Below are 20,816 nucleotides of genomic sequence, written 5' to 3' on the forward strand. Positions count from 1 at the left end.
TCTATCTCACCCACCAGGAGGCTAATAATGAAGGGCCGGGGAAGGAGGCCAGTGCTAAGAGGGTTATCTCACTGCCTCAGATGCTGGATAAGTCGAAGGAAGCAGAATCGCTTTTGGATGACATTCAGAAAGGCCGGAGTGATTATTTGGGAGAGAAAAGCCTGCCTATTCTTTTCCAAGGTAAACAGTTCATTTCATCTGTCGGCTGCATGTTTCGATGTAAAAATATGTTTATGTAAAGATATCTATAAAGTTTGCCTTTAAAAAAAAAAATCATTTTAGGTGCGTGACTGTTCCCCTGGCCTGCCCATCCACTGATGAATTATTAGCAACGTGCCTTAGACAAAGGACGCACGGGAGCCCCACCACACCTAGAGCCACGCTTTGAAGGATCTGCCAAGCTCACTTTTCATCATGAGAAAGAAATTACCCACATGGAGTCAGCAGAAAATGAGAAAGTAGAGCTCGTGCTGCGAATAATTCCAGCAAGTGCCAAGGGGCTAGTTGAGGAATGGCTTCATGAAGTGAATATCTTTAGCTTGTACTTAGGGTTTGGTTAGCGTATAATCATTTTCTCTTTTAGGAGCGTTGACTATCCTCAGTGTCTTTCCTCACTAAAGAGTGCTCAGAGCATTCGTCAGGATGTTGACAGATTTAATATCAGTCTCGTCCTTGTTGTTATTTACTGTGACTAATTTTACATGTGCAAATATGCAAAAATCAATTTAGGCGGAGAGGCGCTCCGGAGCCAATGACTGTTAATCGCTGTATGTGTGTGTGTCTCGCTTGCGAGTGGATGTCCAGTAATTTCTGTCTCTGTGTGTGTACGTGCCCTTGTTCTTGTCTTCTCTCCGTTGTGCCATAGGTTGGGAGGTTTGGCCAGCCAATGCCTTCTCAGACGTGGTCTGAGGCTTTCATTTGATTTTTGGACCAGGAAAAAAAGAATGTGTCACATCATGATTAATGGTCAATCTGAATTTTCAATTCATATGAAAGGAGAAGGGGGAGGAGGATATGAGCCCAGTGATGAGACTAACCTTTTCCCTTTGGGAAGAGCATGATTCAAATTAAACATCACTTTCAGTGTGAAATTAGTTTGAAGGCTTCTTTTTTTTTCTCCCCCCCGTGCCTGGTTTAACTCCATGGTGGCTGCTCCTGCGGAGAGGACCCTTCCATCCGGCCTCTGTGCCCGAATCTGTTCCCAGTAGGCCATAGTTCCTCTTCTTTTGTTTTATTTTTCTAAAGACCAGGTCCAAGAAACCAAAAAAAAAAAAAAAAAAAGAATATTTTACTATAAAAGCATCCTTATTCACAAGATAAGATTTTCCCCAAAACATGTTATTTCTTTGTGTCCCACTTATGTTTCCAAAAAAGAAAAATAAATAAACAAATAAGTAAATATGTAAATAATGTTCTTCTTTTGAGGATAATTTTGCCAGGGAGGAGGAAAAGGGAAAGCGAGGGATCCTTTCCAAAGACCTTTGAGTGCCCTCTGCTTTATGCCAGTTTCTGCTAGCCGAGTGAGCCACATTGGAGAACAGCAACCCCAAACCCCAAGCTTTCCCTCAGTTCTCTAGTTCCCCACGTAACCGAGTCACAGGATCGCCATGTCAACCTGCAGCAGCTCTGGCTTCAAGCAAGCATATGCCGGGACAGTCTGAAACTACCCTTCAGTACCTACCAGAGACTCAGGCCCAAGCTTGTAGAAAGAACCCACTGTCCATGGAAACGCTGGGCCGCTTGCCCATCTGTGCACGTTCTGGATGCCACAGTTAGGCGTCATCAGGATTTGATGTTCCGTTGATGCTCTTTCTGGAATTTGGTGGCTTGTAGAGAAAGGACAAGTATAGAAAAGGCCAAGAGACAGGCTCGTTCTTCCATGTCTTTTCAAAAAGAAGATGCTAGGGCTTTGTAATCCCTTTCCTACAGGAAGAGAGGTGTGGTGGGGGAGGGGAAGCAGCTGGGTGGGTGAGGTAGGGGAGGGGAGGCAGCTGGGGGCAGAGGTAGAGGTGGAGTGGGGGAGGTGGAAGGTGGAGGCAGATGAGCAGCTGTGTTTATTTTAATACATATCATTTAACCCTCACCTAAAAACAAATTGGAGAGGTTTGGGAGTGCATTAATCTGGACCCAATTAGCATGTCTTTCTCCTTCAAAAGTGCAACCTGAGATTAATGAATATAAAGTAGAGTTTCAGATGCAGTGCTTAAATCATTTGCATGTTTCATGCATGATAATTGAATTTATGTATGCACTTCCTATCATTTAACTATTTCCAGTCTCCTCCCTGTGATTCACACAAACCAAGATTTCATTACAGTAACCTCCAGGTGGAAATAACTTGGCTAGACCTTACTCCTAATGAGGAACTCAAGTTCTTGTTTCTTTTATTTGAATTTGAATCATACGATATTTTTTTAAAAAGCAGAGGGAAGTTCTTATTAGTCTGGGACACTCTTTTAGGAGGTGGTAAATAGGCATTCTGAGTTTATTTTTGGAAGGCCGGAAAATCCATGCGAACTTATGGCATTGACTTATCAGTGGTCACAGAGAATTGGGTTTCAGTGTGGTCACTTATCAATATATTAATAACTCTGAGAGCAATGTCACTTTAATGCAGCATAAAGAACGTTCTTGGGCTCTGGGCCTGAGGTATTTAGATCCCTGGGAGATTTAGTGCACCGGATTGTTTCTGGCATAGACCCTGGCTTCTAGAGATGTGGGTGGGGGGATGGTGTCAGCCTCCATGAAGGTCTGTAGATGGGCAGTTAGCACTTGTGGTCTCTTAGTATGTTGTAGGTTTTTTTTCTCTTTTTTTTCTTTCTGTTTTGTTATTTAGGTGTAGAAGGCTTAATGCTGACTTAGTGTGAGCAGGTGCTAAGTTTCCCCCTCTCCACCTGCCCCAGAATGAAAGCCTGAAAGCTGGCAGTGGGCATGGAAGAGAGCTTCCTGGGGAAGAAGGTGAAGCAAGCGGCTTAAAATAAATCCCCTGGTTTCAGTTCGTATCAGTGATTTGTCTGTCTTCTGTCTTTCCTCATGTGTTTCCAAGTCCGATGTCAAAGTGATGAGCTTTTCTCCAGGAATTCTTCCCAGTGTCCTTTGTTTTTGGTGAATTCAATGGTTGAGTGTCGCTGAGTGTCTCTGGTCTTGTTTCCTGGTCCTTGTAGCTAAGAATGTCGTTGAAGGATAAACTCTTGTTAATTTGTGATGTCACAATTTAAGTGTGCTTCCTGTCACTTACGTGTAGTTTAAAATGTTCCTTAATGTAGCATGAAATGATTGGTTAGCTTTGAAATGGTTGTGAAGTCATGTGAAGAAAATAAGTTTTGCATCCGACCAAGATAAATTCACTCTAGTGCTTTATGGCTTTTTATTCCTATGTGATAGTAATAAAGTCTCATGTAGGGATGGAAGCCATGAAATACATTGTGAAAAATCATCAACTAAGAAGGGGCCATCAGTATAGAAAACGGTAGCCTGTGCAGCTGTGAACATGATGGAGAAATGACTTAGTGCATAGCTCTGCTACATGTTTGGTGTCTCTTTGAGTTTCTTTATCCTTAGGTTTTTGACAGCTAAGGAATCTAGGTTACAAGAGTTGACTCATCTTCGTAATCATTGATTTACATGCACATTCGGGCTTGCACATTTCTGTTTATCATACATTTTTCTCCGTGTCCTATTATCCAATGAGCTCTAGGAGAACTGTTAATAGCCCACCAGTCTGGTAGGCAGCGATCAGTCCTCCCATGGCTTCTTTCTCCTGTGGCAGTCTTTATTCTGACACAAAGAAGGAATCGTCAAGTCAGACTTGACCTCTTGGAAATGTGGTCCAGATTGCTCTACTCCCAAGCTCCAAAAAGGTGTACATTGCATGGGCTAGATCAACGCCTCCTCAGATCCATAAATCCACCAGGCCAGTTCCATGTACAGGTGTAGCTCCGGTTGGGAAACACCTACTGTCGGACAAGGAGGAGGGCTTCAGGGTGGAGTCAGGTTCTCCTCTCTGCCACTTGGAGCCCCGGGGCAAGTCTTTTCACTCTTTATCTTTAAGACTGGGAGAAGTAACACGGCTAGCAAGGTTGTTGTAAGGATTAAATGAAGAAATGTATGTATACAGGACCTAGCAAATTATTGAGCATGTCCAAACAAACAAAAAAAAAAGCCCGTGAGATTTGTTTTTCTATTTTCTTCCCTTTCTTCCCACTCTCCTCCCCCTCCCCTTTCCCTGCCCTCCCCTCCCCATCCCTCTCTTTAGACATTGGTCCAAAAACAGAACCTTTGAGAGAGCAAAGAGTTCTTCTAGAATGTCTAGTTGCACCTCCTTTCCATGTGTGGCTTAAATGCCTTGGTTGGGTTCATAGTTTCATTTTTTCTAAATGAACTATTTTAATGTTGATGATTGACCTATTTCACTTTTCTTTTTTTCTGTACATACATTTTTCCTTGACCTGTTTTAATATTGACTATTGACCTATACTCTTTTTTACTGGTTTTCTGTATTTTTTTTCGATGAGAATTCTAATAAAGATTATTTGTGTTATCTTTTGCCTCTCCATTTCCTCCACACAATGGGATTTTAGCTTGTGCTCTGAAAATGTCTGGGCTGCCCCAGTAAGATAAATGCTGCCTTTTCCTTGGAAACTGCCCAGGGCAAGGCAGAGAGAACCTTATTCTCCCTGCATTTGCATATCAATGGACTTGGGGAAATTTGTCAGTTTAGTTGTAACTTTGGTGCTGGTTTAACTTTTAAACATATAGAAGTTATCATTTGACTTTATCATGAAAGTCTATAGAATACTTGTGAATAAAGAAAAAGACTTCACAAGTACACAAATGCCAAAACTTTAAAAAAAAAAGTTGTAGAATGATGTAAGTGTATTACATGCTGTAAAAAATAGAATATAGTGCAAATCAGTGACACCATATGTGTATCTAGAATTATTTTATTATAACTGAATATTTCTTTATTCTCTTAAGTTTATTTTTGAGAGAGAAAGAGAGAGATTGAGGATGCAAGCAGGGGAGGGGAAGGGCAGAGAGAGAGGGAAAGAGAGAATCCCAAGCAGGTTCCCCACTGTCAACACAGAGCCTGACACGGTGCTCAAACCCATGAACCATAAGATCATGACCTGAGCCTAAACCAAGAGTTAGATGCTTAACTGGCTGAGCCACTCAGGTGCCCCAAAATTTGTTCTTTAAACCCCATGCTTACCTCTATATATCTATCCAGAACTTAGTAATATCTCTGATGCTTAAGGACATTAGGTAGGTATTCAAATATTTGTGAATAAATGAATGGGGAAAGAGGGAAGGAGAAAGATGGAAGGAAATAAAGAAATAGACGGTCATATCACCCTAAGAAATATATTGTATGGTGAGGGAAATAGAGTAAACACACATACATAGTTAAGGGTGAACTGCAAGAAGGAGAGTTTAATTCTGTAGCAGAGTAAATATTCCTAAGTCATTCAAGATAAAATGTAATGAACGGTGAATGTAATGAAGAAAATGTAATGAACAGAATTACCATAGGGATCCAGAGCAGGAAAGTTCCCTAGATTCAGGGTAAGATCCCTGTTAGGATTTAAAACATCAGCCAGATTTCCATAGGCAAGAGTCAAGGATTTAAACATTAATTTATCAAGGAATTTATGAAAAGCTCAAGTGAGTGGTTCTTGGAAAATTTTCCAACGTACAAAGTATCCTATCCTGGAGAACATATTTACTTCTAAATATCTTCACAAGTACCATTAAATGCAGATAGTAGATTTTAATGGACCCACTTGCTTAGATTAGTTAATTACTGCAGAGTCTCCATGGGCTGCAATCAGCTATTATCCATGTGGGGTAGTCTAAGTTGCCATAAGTCTAAGTTGCCAGCATGCCCATGATTTCAAGGGTGGACATGTATTGGCTCAGTTTCTCCCCTCCTTTCCTTGTATGGTTGTATTTAAACTCTGGCACTTGATGGAACCTCGAGGCCACTTGTACAGTAGTAGTAGCCTTCGAGAAGGACTCAGCCTCCCCCAACAGCTCTGGATATTGAGTCTGCCACTAGACATGGGCCTTTTCAGGATTATTGGTTGGCAATAAATCTCACAGTGATGCCTGTGTAAAGTGCATATAAATATGTTGGCCAGTGGAACAGGATGCTGCAGTAAACAGGGGTCTCACTCAGCAAGTCAACGAGTCCATCTCTGTCTTGCCAGTGGTCATGGATAAGCAGGAGATAGGAGCACCAGCAAAGAGTGAGATTGTGATTAGGGGCAAACAGTCCTTCTCCTTTCCTCTCCCTCCATGTTCTCATCTGAAGTTCCACTTGGTCAGAGCCTTCACCAACAACATCACCCTAATCAACGGAAGATACCATTCGTGGGATCTGGGTTTGGGCAGTTTAAGAAAAACCAGATCGTCTTACACATTCAAATCACAAAATGTCGCAATTGTTGGAATTGTGAGGCCTCCTTAGAAGGCGAGATAGAGAGCTCGGAATGATGCTCTCGTTTTTCCAATGGTCCCTGGTACTCTGAATCCATGGTTCAAATAGCAAAGCCCAATCTTTCTAGTCACAATTCGAACCTCACCAAGTAGGCATGTCTTCTGAGGTGTTTTTGCCAGAGTGGGGATGGGCTCGGGCTGGCCCTGGCCCACACACTCGCTCACCTGCCTTTGTCACCAAAGTCACCCCCATCTATGTGCAAGGCGTGACTAAGGGGGAGGTCCACCCAGCAGCTCTTGATCACAGTGGTGTCTGCACAGGAGAGCAGAGCCCAGAACTCAGTGAGCACCACATAACATGACCCTCTTGGTCATGGCCTTCAGGTGTCCCATCTCCAAACCCATTCTCGGAATCAGATCTCCAGAAAGAGATGCCCCAGACCCTGTTCTTCTAGATTAGACTGTCCTTGGGTTTGAAACGAGGATGGTTAAAGGGTGGAGTGGAATGGGGTCTAAGAGGATCTCTCATGATTTTACTGAATGGCTCTCCCCACACAGCCTTTCATAAAGCAGGCACCAAGACATATGATCCAGAGATTCAGGCCACTGATGCCAGGCCTCCTTACCTTTCTTTCCACCATCAGTCCTTGTCAAGAATATAAAATAAATTACTTGGTTTAAGTTAATAACATTAGCCACGTTTCTAACCAAGAAACATTAAACACATGAAAGAGATGCACAAATATTCTGGGAGTATGTCGGAGTAGAGAATATATAAGCAACTTATTCATCACCCCAAATTAGGTTACAAAATAAAGGCTCAAAATACGCTGATGACTTAATGGCTTGCTTAATTAAATTCAAGGTCTGCCGTCAACCACAGGGCCCCACATGCCTGTATTCCCTCCCCCTCTCCAGCCTCATCACCTGTCCTTCATTCATCCAGTCCAGCCCCACTGACTTGCGGCATTTCATGAATGTACCAAATGTGCTCCTACTTCAGAGCCTTTGGAATTGCTGTTCCCTCTATTCAGAACACTCTTCTTGGATATTTACATATCTCACTTCTCACCGCCTCAGGTCTCTGCTTTAAAGTCTCCTTATCAGTGAGACCTGCAAGGACCGTCCTCTATAAAATAAGTCCCCTCCTCCTCCAGACACTGACCATTCTACTCTTATCCATCTTTCTCCACAGAAGGCACTTTTCATCATCTGATATACAACATATTTCCCTGCTTTTAAAATAGTGATTGATCATCTTTCCTCACTAGAACAGAAGCTCCAGGAGGCCAGGGGATTGATTTGTGTCTCTTGTTGACTGCCTTATCCCCAAAGCCTAGAATTGTATCTGCGCATAGTAGACACACAAATATTTGTTGAGTGAGGTAATACTTATCTGGCATCCCCAGCCATCTATGTGTTAAGAGACAGGCATTATGTATCATAATAACAAAGAATCGCTTCTATTTCTCACCATCTGAATTAACCATGCTTTAAGCATTGTATTTTCATAAGATGTGTAGCTTTGTTTTTCCAGTTTCCCCCCTTATAATAATGTTATGTGCGTCTCTGCCCTTGACTTTTATGCCAGTTCTTGGTTAGGATAATTTTTGTTTGTTTGTTTTGAGAGTGAGCACAAGCAGGAGAGAGAGGTGGAGAGAGAGAAAGAATCTTAAGCAGGCTCCACATTCAGCGTGGAGCCCGACATGGGGCTCAATCCCATGACCCTAGGACCTGAGCCAAAATCGAGTCAATTTTCAACCGACTGAGCCACCCAGGTGCCCTAGGATAAATTCTTAATCATGGAATGACAGTATCAGAAGTTTATGGACATTTTTATTGTTCATCACATACATTACCAAATTCCTTTCCAGGCACGCTGTGCCAGTCCACACTCCTGGCAGAACGTAGATGTCAGAAAATTTTTGTTGGACTTCTTAAAAATCACTATTATGCCATTTCTATCAGGTTAGACATATTCCCTTGCTCCCTTGGTTCTTTTGCCTTATTCTTCCTGAGAGTCTCAAATTGTACTATATTTACTTTTTCAATTTTGGTTCTGGATTTCTAGGATGAAATAAATTATTTTAAATTGTATTTATTTATTTTGAAAGAGAGAGAGGGAGGGGCAGAGAAAAAGGGAGAGACTCCTAAGCGGTCTTTGCACTGTCAGCATGGACCCTGACATGGGGCTTGATCTCATGCCCCTAAAATCATGACCTGAGCAGAAATCAGGAGTTGGACACTTAACTGACCGAGCCACCCAGGTGCCCCTCAAATAAATTATTTTAGAAAGAGAAGTAAAAAAATCATCCTTTTCAATTCCCCTATTCTACATATGAGGAAATGAAGTCCCAAGATCATTCCAGTGGTTGTAAGCAAGGCTACAATTGAGGGACCCAGGACTGCTCTCGAGTCAGCACGTGAAAATATTTAAAAACCATGAGTCAACTAATAGACATCAGAGTACCCCATGCTAACTCTTAACCATCAGAGCTACCTGTTCCTTATTAAAATGAATGTCAGAATGTCCACAAGAGTATCTCTTGATGTTGAGAGATTAGCTATATTTACGGTGTGTAGGATATAACTTTTAAGTTGAACTACCTGTTCTACTTGGCTGTGTTAACTTGTTCTAGAATCTTTTATCTTAGTCTCTCTTGCACAATCTGGCTCCTTCACATTTATCTTCTTTCTGAATTTCATAAAATTACAAGGCAACCAAGAAACCAGCAGCATTCATTGCATTTCTTTGAATACAGGTAAAACAATTAGATTGCCGGTCTGTTTACCAAAAAATAAGATCTTGTGCTTCTCTGGAACTGACACAAAACTGTCACTTAGAGACTTTGTGGGGATGACTATTCAAATCAGCATATACATTTATAAAAAGCTCTGGAGACATCTATCTACACAGACAAACACACATAATCTCCCATTTCTTTGTAGAAAAATGTACACTAATGAAAAATTTGGAAGTATACGTTGCCTTTCCTTTGAGATCCTCAGAACTGGCCCTATACATTTTTTTTCTCATGTGTATATCCCTTCATAAGATCTCCTTTCAGATAAGGTGTTCATACTTTATTCATGAATTGAATTGTTATGAGAATGCCATAGCTAAAGATCAAACCGTGGCTAACATCCATGGTAAACAAGAACAATTAACAGAGCCCTCTTTAATTCCAAACACATCTTGAGGGATGAATCAATTGACAACTTAAATAGGACACTGTGTCCTCATAAAGAGCATTAGTATACAAATATATGTCTTATCCTGGTGCCTACTCTAAATTCAAGAAGTCGGAAATTCCAGACTGTTTATGGAGAATACACTATTATTTACTGATAGGCATTAATGGCTCTATAGAAAATGTAAGAGCCCAGGTGAAATAAATAACTCAATTGACAGGAGACCTCTCAAGGGAACTAGAATGAATGAATTTAATAGTTGTTCACCATAGTTGCATGGTGTAGATGTGTACATGTGGGTGAATCCCACTCCCATTGTTCAGGAGAACAAATTTATTTTAGATTAAAGGGCAGAGAGTAGGCTCAGCTGAAAGAAACCAGACTACACACAAATAATACATATGGTTTTGCAATTTTTTCATTTTAAATATGTATTTCTTGATCCATATTCCTAGATTATAGAAAATAATTTCACTAAATACTTTTCTCATTTTTATCAAATCCAGATCCTTAAAGCCAGCTGGACCCCCAACATCTGTCAGAAGCTATATGCTCTCACATCTAGAAATAACCTTCTCTTAAGACATTCATGGCCTCTTCCCTTCTCACTTCATTTCCATACTCTCTCCCCCGACAAGGTGCCGAGGAGCTAAGTAAACAATCCACTAACAACCTGTCTCAGACCATATCTTTTACATACTTCATCTTGGTTCATCCTCTCAACAACCTTACCAGGAGGATTTTATCCTCATTTTTTTCCAGGTTTGGGAACTGAGTGAGAAATTGTGAGTCACTAGGCTGCTTTTCACAAGATTCTCATTATACCCCCAATGTCCATCCTCAGACCCAGGGCATGACTCATAGTAGGTGTGCCGGTTATTAAGATATTGTCTCTCAGCTCCAAATCCACCTTCAGTGCTTTGTATACAGTGATACGAGTCTTTCCTACTTCTCTTCAGAGGTTTGAGATCAGAGGGAGTGCCCAACACCACCACCACACCACCCCTACACACACGCGCGCGTGCGTGCACACACACACCTTTCCTTTTTTCCTGTAATGGCTAACCTGCCCAGGAAAGGGAGGACTTGGGACTCTCAATCACTGCCCCCACAGCTGGTTCTTTCTGTTCATTGTTGACAGCATTTCCCCATAATTCTTGCTAAAGTTCAGAATGATGCTAGAAAAAAGCAGGGATGGTCCTATCAAGACAAAATATCCTCTGAGTACCTGAGTGGCAAGCTTCCTGCTTCCCATGAGGGAAACAAAGTATCAAGGATTACTGAGCCCCTGTGGGGACACTTTCTAGACCATACCCACTTCCTTGTGTAAATATTGCAGTTGTGGGAGGTCTGTCTCCTAGGGCAGATGGCATCTAGAATAAAGGAGAATGAAGGAGTAGGTATTTCAAAGTGACTGAGCCATCCTTTTGCAATCCACACAAGCTTTCGATACTAGAATACAGAGCACATTGTCCAATGATGGCTGGTGAACGTGACGGTAGAATTACAGTCAAGTGCCCAATGCTGCCCCTGGCTAGATGCATGACCACGAGACGTTCACTTCCTCTCCTGAAGCTGAAATTCCTCACCTGAGGAATTCATCCTTCCCATTTCAGGTTGTTTTGAAGCCCAGCTCAAGCTCTGCATAGGCAGAAATATTTTGGTAAACTACCACTTTGGAAACGTAGCATCTCCAAGGTTGTTAGGTTGGAAACTGACACAAAATGGCAAAAATATAATTTCACTTGAAACTTAATGTGGAGATTTTAAATTCATTCACTGGTTCACACGCTGAGCCCTGTGTCAGGGGCTGGGGATAGTGCCAAGAACAAGGCAGTCACAGTCCTCAGTGGGGCCTAATGGCATGGGGGGGAAGACACGGACTGAACAGGTGGTCACAGTAGGATGAGCGTCATGAAAGGGGGTGACCATGACTCAATGGATACATGGCAGTTTCCTTGGGAGAATCAGAGAAGGCCTCTTAGAGAAGTGACATTTAATCCTGGTTTCAGAGGTGGGAGGCCACAAGTTCCTGAATATCATAAAACTAGAGTGCACAAAGCTGATATTCTCCTATCCTTCGATTGCCACATCTTACCTAAAGAGTCAAAGTCGTTCCTTTTACTCTCACATACACATACAAATTAAAAGGAATTCTTAGGCTAAAGATAGCTGTTTACACAATGCATATCCCTTTCGGACCCTCTTTGGCCAGCTGAACAGGGATTCAGCACCTCTGGAACCATGATTACGAGATGCAACTCCATTTCTCATGGTGGGTATAAACAGGGGCCATGTCTCCACTTCTCTGGAGGATAAAAATACATTTTCCTATCACTGCATAAGCAAATGAAGGGCTTCCCATCCAGCTACTTTCCTAAATAAATCTCTCCTCTCTATGCACAAAACTTTTTCAGAGAGGTGTTATTGTGCATGACCTCAGACAAGGTATTCAACCTCTCTATAGAGGAAGAGTAAAACCATAGGGTGTTTCTTGGAGGGTTCTTGTAAGGGCTGAATGAGTTATGACTTAAAATAGAGCCTGAAACATACATAGTAAATGTTATACAAGTGGATGCTAATGTTACTATGATTACAATCACTGTTTCCTTTGTGTTACCTCCTACTTACTCCCGGTTTACTCCAATTTGCTTATACCCCATGACTCATAGCCATAAACAGCTCTTGTTAAGGCCACCAATAGCTTCTATGTAGCTGGATCTGAGGAACTATTTCGGTTCTCATTTTACTAACTTCTCCATAGCAATCTACCCTGTTGATCAGTGCCGTTTGAAAATGTATATTCTCTTCTATTGATGTGATGACACAACAATTTCCTGTTTTTCCTTAGATGTCTCTGGTTATGGTTCAATTTGCTTTGCTGACTTTTCCATCTCTGCCTAGACACTTAATATGAAATTACTCAAAATTTGGGCTTGGGTCTTTCCTCCTCCTTGCCTTAGGTAAGTCTTTTCAAGCGTGTGGCTTCAATAACTTCTTCCCCGATCTCTTTTCTGAGTTCCAATTCATATATGTAACTACCTTCTAGATATCCCCACTAGGACGTTACAAAGGTACATCACTGGCAATACGTTCAAAACAATTAATTATCTTCTGCTGCAAACCTGGGACTCCTCTAAATTCCTGTCTCAGCAAATTGTATCCATTGCACAAAGTAGAAATCAAGGAATAATCCTTGATTCAGTTCTTTTCCCATTTTTTATCTAATTTCAAGTTATCTCTCATATGCATTTCTTGAATCCATCCACTTGTTTTTGTCCCACTGCCATTACTCAAGGTCAATATGCAGAATGACTACAGCAGCCTGCAGCTTGGCATTTCCAATCTGTTCTGCACTCTCTCTGGGTCTCCAGCCTCAGGGCAGCCAACCATAGTCCTTCAAATTCAAGTCTGACATGTCAGCTTTGTCTCCTTCTGAAAACCTTTTAAGGGTTTCCTACTTGCTGTTAGAATAAAGGCCAAAGTCATCACCATACCTTCTAAGGTACTATGGGATCTGGACCCTGTCTTCCTCTCCCACCTCTCTCTCCCCATTGCCCTGTGCACAGTGTTCATTTTAGTATCCATTGGTCTTTCAAACGTGTTAGTACTTTCCCACCTCTTTACACTCATGCCTGTTTCCATCTGGAAGTTTCTTCAAGCTCGCTACTCCACCTCCCTGTTTCTAGGGAGGGACTTCTATGCCACCTTCAGATTCTCCTCCTCCTGTGTGCCACCCACACCCCCTAGCTTCCCAGTCTAGATCAGTTTCATCTGTTACATGTTCCCAACAAAGTGTGTTTCTTTTTTTAAGATGATTTGATGCAGCTTGTAATTATTTATTAGGTGCATTAATTAAATGCTCTTATTCCCAAAGATAATTTAGGTTCCATGATAGAAAGGACTGTTTCTGGACTTGCCCCTGTTTTCCCCAGTACTTACCAGAGGGCCTATCACATAGAAGGAACTTAGCATTTGTTGAATAATTGAATAAATGATTTCCACATCCTGGCCTATCAAACCATTTCATGTTTCTTTTCAAAACCCTCAGATCCTCTCCAAAGCTTGATCTTACCACATTCCAAGAAAGACTTGAAGATTATAATTCAATTTTTGGCTAAAACGTAGCGAGAATTCCTTTTTAATAGATGTGATTTTCCTATAAAAGTGAGGTTCATTAAAGCAGAAGTTGAAAGAATTTGTGTAAACATCCTCAAATCAAGTATACAAGATTCAAATAGGATCGCAGCTGCAATGAATTGGAAACCTAAATTGCATTTTTACATCAACAAAGTTATAGAAAAATGAGTCATTAAGTAATTGCTATTGTGACATAGATTCATGCTATAGTTGAAATACTTTGCACAGCTGTAATCTCAAACCACCTTGAGGTTTGCCACATTCTTTAATTTTCTGATTGATTAAATGGATTATTTGACATTTTGGCAGATCATAGAAATTGCTGAATAACAAAGACTCCTTTCATTCCTCATTATTTGCTCTCTCTGAGCCTAATGCAAATTCTTTAGAAACAATGGTGTGATATTTCCTTTTCTATAATTCTATTTCAGTGTTGTAGTTTTACTGATAATAGTAGCAGTTCCTACACAACAATTTCACATCATTAACTTAGCATTCTCTGTAATTAAAATGTAATGCATAATGAGATATGAACTTCATATCACATTCAGACTTTTATATTCTTGTCATTGTACAGGGGAGTTAAAAAAAACACTGGTGATGGAAAATTTCTTCAGTTTTGGCTGCCAATGAATCCTGTGGGAAACTAGGTATTTCCAGGTGGCCAGTTAAATGATGGTTTGGACAGTGTTTACATTGACTAGACTGGCCAGAGAAAGGCTTTTTTGTTCCAAGTTCATTTGTTCTAGTCTATTCAGTTAGTACTGATTACATAAATATTGCATTATTGTCCCTCATTCACTGGGATAACCACAGACCTTCGTTTGCAACCTACATCCAACTTCTGACTTGGGTAAGTTTCCCTAAGGTAGCCTCTCTAGTTAGATTATCATGCCTTCTTCTCCAGGAGAGAGCTTATTTGTTATGGGGCTGATGGCCTAGAAAGACTATCCCGAACAAGCATTCACTGAGTCCCTACTAAGCTATAGGAGCTGCACTAGTGTTAGAAATAGACACTGAAAAGACACCAAATTCTCTTTAGCACAAGACACTCATACTCAAGTGGGGAAAGCAATTACCATGTAGTATAATAACTGCTATATTGGAGGATTTAACCATCCCCTTCCCAGTCTTGGCAAGCAAGGAAGACTTTTCAAGAAAGAAGCATGTCAGCTGAGATTTGAAGGATAAGTAGGAGGAAGCCTAGTGAAGAGGGGTGCAGGGGAGATGTACAGCATTTAGAATGAAGCAGCCACATATGTTAAGTGTGGAAGCATCATCCACCATGACAAGATTCTAGATCAGCAGTCAATTCCAACTCAGTACGTCCCAAGCACAGACTATAAAAGAGGTAGCTTAGAAGTGACTCAAGTAGAGACATGATGGGTGTGTCAAATATGGAACTCTGTGTTATCTTTGTATGCAATCGGGAGCCACTTAAGATTTAGAGACAGCGAGAACTATGATCAGCTTTGCTTCTCCAGAAGATCTCTCTAGAGCAAGGGTGGAAGGAAAAGATAAGATGGTAGCAGGGAAACTCATTAGGAGGCTGAGGCAATAATCCAGGAGAGAATTTATCAAGACCTGAAGTAAATGGTAGCAAAGGAGAAGGCAACAACAGGGGACAGATTAGAAAGCCGCGTAGAAGCAATATTAGGCAGGAGTCTGCAACCATTGAACACAGGTAGGGAAGGAGGAATGGAGTTGAGGACAATGTTTAGGCTTTCTTGGGCTCCTGCATGGATGGCATTACATTCCGTGAGATAACACATGCTTCCTATTGGTAGTGCTAATTAAAAATAGCTGGACACACGCCTGGATTCTGGAAATTTTAAGCAGAAGGGATCTGTAGCATTCCCTAGCTGGAAAGTTTCCTCTTTGTGCAAGAGGTTTGCAACTGTGGCCTTTTCCACCACAGGAGTCTTCTGTTAGGTGGCCTTTTATGTCCTCATGCTACCCTCCTCCCTGGGCTTATCTCTTTTATAATACATAGCAGACTGTGCTGTCATTGTTTCTTTACTTAACTCTTTTCCTTACCAGACTGTGAGCACCTTTTGAGCAGGGACTGTGTCTTATGAATCATTACTCAGACATTCACGAACTCAGAAAGTTTCATAGTGTCTACTATGTGTCAGGCACCAATTCACTGTATGCTAGGACCTTGCATTGTGCCTGGCATGTACGGGATCTTGAATGAATACTTGATGAATTGAATTCAGCCCAACATAAGGTTTAGTTGGTTAGTGTTTCAAATATTTTTACACTAATGTGAGGAAATCTCAGAGTGTAAGTTCTGTGCAGACAGGTTGTGGAGTCAAGCCTTTCTGTTCATGTAGTCTGAGGACCAATAGCATTGGCATGACCTGGGAGCTTGTTAGACACACAGAGTCTCAAGGGCACCTGGGTGGCCCAGTCAGTTAAGCGTCCGACTTCGGCTCAGGTCATGATCTCGTGGTTCGTGGGTTCCAGCCCCAGGCTGGGCTCTGTGCTGACAGCTCAGAGCCTAGACCTTGCTCTGTGTCTCTCTGTCTCTCTGCCCCTCCCCCACTCTCTGTCTCTCTCAAAAATAAATAAAACATTAAAAAATTAAAAAAAAAAAAAAAGAAATACAGAATCTCAGTGCCCCCACACCCCTCACAACACACACATTTACTGAATCATAATCTATGTTGTAATAAGAGCCCCAGGAAATCTGGGTGCATAGTAAAGTTTGAGAAGCCTGCCTCTGGGAAAATCAGTATGAATTGCTTTAGTCCTCAGGTGAGCGGTATGCAAATGATACCACCCCAATACTCCCTGATTATGTCTTAGTGTGCTCCTACATTTAGTCCAAGCTAAACTTTCTTCTCTACTCAGCCACCACCAAACTCTAATTACAAGGAGGCAACTTTTTCTCCTGTCTTGTTTTATCAATCTCTTACCCATCTGGTCAGACTGCTTTGTGGTAATGCCCAATATAGAGAGTAATAATGTCTGCTGTTTTTCCAGGATAATAGTGGTTATCCATTAGTACTCTGCAACTAATTCAGTATGTGTTTAAATCCAGAGTCTGTCACTGATTAGTGGACCCATTTTCTCATTATTAAAATGGGGATAACTACTAGTATCCACATCAAAGGATCATGGTGAGGAATAAATGAGGTATTAAAGTATCTGACTCAGTAATTGACACACAGAACTCATTACATGTAAATGCAATGATTCCTCTCATGGAAATCCTTTCAACTTTTCAGTAGCTATTTAATAACAGTAAAGATCTATAATGTGTAAAGCCTTATAGCATGGAGGATGCAAAGATCTACACCATAAGGCCAGTGAAGGAGACAAAATAACAAGTAGACAAATTATTGTACCGAAAGAGAGCACCTACTAAGTGCCACATGTATGATATGTTGCTATAAGTCAGTGGTCCTCAATGTGGCTTTTATAAATTACTGATGCCAGACCCTTCCCTAGAAACTTTGATTTAATTAACCTATTTTGCATCTGGTATTTTTTGGGTGGTTCTATGTGCAGCAGGTTCCAGACCACAGACATAAGATTTCTCATGAGAAGAAATCACTTCTGGTTGAGATTCCTAAAGAAAACTTTATGTAGAAAGAGGTATTTTGAGGGCATGATATAATTATTAAGCTTAATTAAGAATCATACTTTTTTATTATAAAATTTTTAAATGGTGAAGCCTATTTTGAAAAAAAAAATAAGCAAAAACCCCACCCTGTACCCCATAAATCTTTTATTTTGTATAGTTTTCTCCCTTCTTTTGTCCATATGCGTATATATTTGTCATACTACAGCAGAACTATTCAATAGATATATAATGTGAGCCTCAAATTCAAGCCATACATATAATTTTAAATTTCCCAAGATCTACGTTATAAAAATTTTAAAGATTCAGGTAAAAATAATGTTAATAATATATTTCATTTAACGTAATAATGCAAATATTATCATTCCAACATGTAATCAATATAAAATTAATGAGATAGAATTCGTTCTTTTGCATACCAAATATTCAAAATCCCAGTGCGTATTTTACACTTAATACAAATCTTAATTCAGACTCATTTCAAGAGCTCAATAGCAATATGTACCTGGTGGCTACCATGTTGGACAGCACATTTCTAGAAAGCATGATTTATATAAGACATGGAAGGGATTCAGAAGTGGTAAATATTTTTTTAACTATTATTTTTTTGTAGTTATTGCTGATATAACAATCTGATATAAGACAAATCTTATAGAGTCAGACCACAGTGGGAATTACCTCAATACTGGGTTAAGGTATTTTAATTTTGTTTTATGGTTATGAGAAAGAACTTATTTTGAATAAGAATATTAATTTAGCTGGAATGTGTTAGATGAATTGGAAGAAAGGCCAGTTGGAGGTGAGAAGGCCAATTAGAAGTCCAAGGGAGAGCTAATTATGGCATGGATTCCAGCCAATGCAGGGGAAATAGAAAGAAAAGAATTAATAGGTAATATTCACAAAGACATGGTGATTAGAGTAGAGAAACAGTAGAGTCAAAGATGACTCCTTGGCAGATGGGAAAGCCCAAGGAAAGAGTCTGTCAAGGGGGTACAGAAATGATTTTGTTCAATTTTAGTCATGTTGAGTTTGAGATGACTTCCTGATCGAGACATCTAGCTGGCAATGATTGGAATGTGGGCTTGGAGTTAACCAAGAGCAAGGGGTGAAACCAAAGAAGAGAGTAGAGAACATAACAGAAGAGTTCTGTAGGGCAATATGAAAGCTGTCTTTAAATACCTAACGAACTGATATCTGGGGAAATGAGCACCAGTGTGGCTCTGAAAAGCAAAAGCAGCATTAGTCAGGAATGTTATACAGAGGCAGAGTTTAGCTTCACATGTAAATAAATTATCTAATACTTAGACAATTGTCCATACATAGAATAGATGGCCTCAAGAGGTAGTAAATTCCTTGGGCCTTTTTTAAACAGTTAGAAATCCAAGCACACGTAAACTCAAATCACATGCCTTTTTTCCTTTCTAACTAGACTTTACATCATTTCTATAAGAGCTTATTTAAACCTCTGTCTTAAACACACAACCTGAGCAGACTGTTAGCCTCTGTTCAACTCCTTTACTCATAGGTTTCTGGGCTTCTGCTATACCATTCGTAGTTTAACCATCAGCAGGCAGGTTTTATTAGCCTCCCTGGACTCATCTTTCTTCTGCTTGTTCCTGAGTCTTTCTGACAGAGAGTATTCTCTCAACACATGGTTACTCAGTTCTCCAGCCAGGGATCGATCTTCTTTTGGCTTTCTTCTCTCCATCCTACCAATGGTAACTATTAAGAGGGCATGTGTGTTTTGGTTTCTAGAGAGAGCCTATTCCCTTTACTCCTCCTACCTCTTCTTAGATTGAATTGGAATCAATAAAAAGAACATTTAATCAGTTATAGGGTTAAGTCGTGGTATGATTTTTGTATGATGTGAAAAGAAGTAAAACCTGAACCTGCATGAGGATGCACTGGCCTCTCTCTCTCTCTCTCTCTCTCTCTCCCCCCTTCTCCCTCTCCTTCATTTCTTTCTTCCTCCTCTTCCCTTGAATATTTTTGCTTATTTTGGCTTGACATTGGAAATATTAGTGGTTATAAAGGGGCCTCATCCTTTTTCCCAAAAGACAGGAGGATTATTTTTCTTCAACCTTCATCTTTTTAGAAAACAAGCAGGACTCTGGGAGGATTTGAGACATACCAGATGATGCCACTGTATTTTCTCTTTTGGCTTTAGGCCCAAATCCTGGAAGCAAAAGAAGTATTGTGGATACTCATGGCCCAGGCTATTAACTAAAACCCCATCCGTTAGGGAGAGTCCAGTGTAGTAGTAAGAGTATAGACTCTGGAGTCAAGCTGCCAGGTTCAATCCTAGCTCTACTACTAACTAGCTGTGTGCCTTGGGTCAGATTGTTTCACCTCTATGTTTCTTCCATTCCAGCCTATAAAGTAAGGATGCATTATTTCTGTAGTTATGTGGCTGGCACTGAGTATGGAACAGTAACAAAACAGATAACATCTCTATTCTGATAGAGCTTATATTCTAGCAAAGAAGACAGAAAACAAATATAGGATTTATTGAGTGGTGATAAAAGCAAAGAAGAAAACCAAATACAAGGTAAAAGGATAGAGAGTGATGGAAGGGTACAGTTTTTATGGAACAATCAGATAAAGCCTTTGTGAAGAGTGATGTTTCAGCAAAAACCTTGTACACATTTGGGCAAAGCATATCCAAACTGAGGAAATAGCGGGTGTAAGGCCGTGGTGAGGGAAGCTTCTTTGAGTTCTCAAGGAAGAGCAAGGAGACCAGCATCACTGGGATAGAGTGAGGGGAATAAAAGGGTGCCAGGAGATGAAGTCAGAATGTAGCCTGTAGGCCATGGTAAGAGGGTGGGTGGTATTCTGAGTGAAATGGAAAGCCATTGGAGAAGAGTTAGAAATGACTGCAAAGTGTTTTGCCAGTGCAATTAGAATTCTGTATAGAGCTGTCATTTACTGAGGTGAGGGAAGATTGAGGAAGAAACAGAATGGGGATATCAAAAGTTTATAACCAGACATATTAAATTTGAGATGACTATTAAATTTTTAATGGAAAAGTCAAGTACGAAGTTTTAATATATACATTTGGAGTTCAAATGCTGCCATGAGGCCATGTGAGATGAGAACTGAGAATTGACCCTTGAATTTGATAACAGAGAGGTCATTAGTGACTCGGACAGGAATATTTCAATATTTTAATATTTCCATATTTCATCGGGAGGATGAATGCCTGACAGCAGGTAGAGAGCAGATAGAGAGATAGAGAAAGATGATTTTGCTTCTGGCTATGATGGTTGAGCTTGTGTCAAACCAAACTCCTGCTAAAATAACTAGAAAAACTGGATTTAAAAAATCTATTTGAAGATATTTGAGATATACTAAGACTAAAACTATTTGAGAAGCCAAGATGCAGAAAGGAAATACATTGAGGTAAACTCAATACTTGATACTAGTTGTTTGTTTGTTTTTGTCTACTTAAGGGATTTGC

General features: G+C 40.5%; 1 long non-coding RNA gene across 3 annotated transcripts in view; it reads left to right on the forward strand.

The window, feature by feature from the left end:
- Positions 1-4,540, forward strand: part of LOC123590503 — a 73,494-nt gene extending 68,954 nt beyond the window's left edge. For all 3 annotated transcript variants that reach the window (XR_006708801.1, XR_006708803.1, XR_006708802.1), the window contains 2 exons: positions 18-180; positions 283-4,540. This is a non-coding gene — a long non-coding RNA (uncharacterized LOC123590503). The remainder of the gene's footprint in view (positions 1-17; positions 181-282) is intronic.
- Positions 4,541-20,816: the final 16,276 nt, after the last annotated feature.

Source organism: Leopardus geoffroyi, chromosome B4 (genome assembly GCF_018350155.1).
Source record: "Leopardus geoffroyi isolate Oge1 chromosome B4, O.geoffroyi_Oge1_pat1.0, whole genome shotgun sequence".
NCBI lineage: Eukaryota > Metazoa > Chordata > Mammalia > Carnivora > Felidae > Leopardus > Leopardus geoffroyi.